Genomic DNA, 1,316 nt, shown 5'->3' with positions numbered 1-1,316 from the left:
CCGGAGTTCTTCCATCTCCCCCCAGAGCTCCATATGGAATTGTGTGAGCTCGCTCTCTTCCACAATCCACATCCACTCCGGGTCAACTTGGAACAAGCAGAAGACACGTTTCCACACCGTCTCAGTCCAGAATCGCCCCTGCTGGGGTCTGGGGGTCATTACCCAACTGGGTTCAGCCCAGTTGAGAAGGGGGGCCCAGGAGTCTCTCAGCTTTGCTACGGTGTTCAGGCCTTTCCCCTTGTACGTTGTGGTGATGGTTTTGGTGGTCCAGGGTTCAGGTGCGGACCCACCACTGGATGGCGTGTCCCCATTGCCCTAGCTCATCATGATCATGATGCGATTACTCAGGAGAATGGGAGTTCTGACTCTATGTCAGCCTCTTGGGCAAAGTTACCCTCAACAACACTCACTGAAGGTGATTTGTTTATTGAACAATAAAGATGTTCCAAGCTAAGAACGTTTGACAGAGATAACCTAGCATATAAGCCAGGAAGTTCAAGCAAGTTCAAGCAATTTAAGTTCACCTGGCAATCGTGTTTTGTGTTCAGATTTTCAGGGGCTGTGGCTCAGTGGCAGAGCATCAGCTTGTCGTGCAGAAGGTCCCAGGTTCAATCCCTGGTATCTCCAGTTAAAAGGACCACGCAGTAGGTGACATGAAAGGCCTCTGCTTAAGACCCACGGCCTGTCTGAGTAGATAATACTGGCCTCGGTGGAACAATGGTCAGATTCAGTATAAGGCAGTTTCATATGTCATGTGTTCATGTGCCATGGACAGGAATTCTTATGTGACCCAAGTAGTGCAGAAAGGAATAGTGCTTCAGTGGGTCCCACGCCATAAAAGGCATGCAAGAAGATTTTTAGCTGTACTGATGTACCATCACGGCCATAGATTCTTGTCAATAGGAGAAACACCTTCAACACATCACCTCAGACACACTTTTACTTACAATATGCATATTTAGACACCAGTCTTGTCTTGGGAAAGTTAAGTTGCCTCCGGCAGTTAAAAAAAAGTTTATCAGACGTTATGGCATAGCAGAGAAATTATTTTCAACAGGCCCACCAGTGACAGACGGATGAAAACAAGACCTTCCTTGATCAAGAGAGGGGTGGGTCCTCATTCATTGCATCCTTCATAAAACTTTTATGACATACAGTTGTATGAAATAAACTCACAAAACTTTAACCTTTACTCTTCATAAAATTTACTAAGAATTATTGAGGCTCAAATGAAGGCATTTGAAGCACAATTTTGCACATGAAAGCTTACACCTTGAATAAAACTTTGTTGGTCTTAAAGGTACTACTGGACTCAA

General features: G+C 45.2%; 1 non-coding gene across 1 annotated transcript; it reads left to right on the top strand.

Annotated features, from left to right (window-relative positions):
• The first annotated feature begins 555 nt into the window (after nucleotides 1-555).
• TRNAD-GUC lies at nucleotides 556-627 on the top strand. The gene has a single exon. It is a non-coding gene; the product is annotated as a tRNA-Asp (tRNA).
• Nucleotides 628-1,316: the final 689 nt, after the last annotated feature.

This window comes from Gekko japonicus, unplaced genomic scaffold (assembly GCF_001447785.1).
Source record: "Gekko japonicus isolate JY-2015 unplaced genomic scaffold, Gekko_japonicus_V1.1 scaffold4353, whole genome shotgun sequence".
Classification (NCBI taxonomy): Eukaryota; Metazoa; Chordata; class Lepidosauria; order Squamata; family Gekkonidae; genus Gekko; species Gekko japonicus.
The sequence above is the reverse complement of the archived record's forward strand: the minus strand, read 5'-3'. Positions and strand labels throughout refer to the sequence as shown.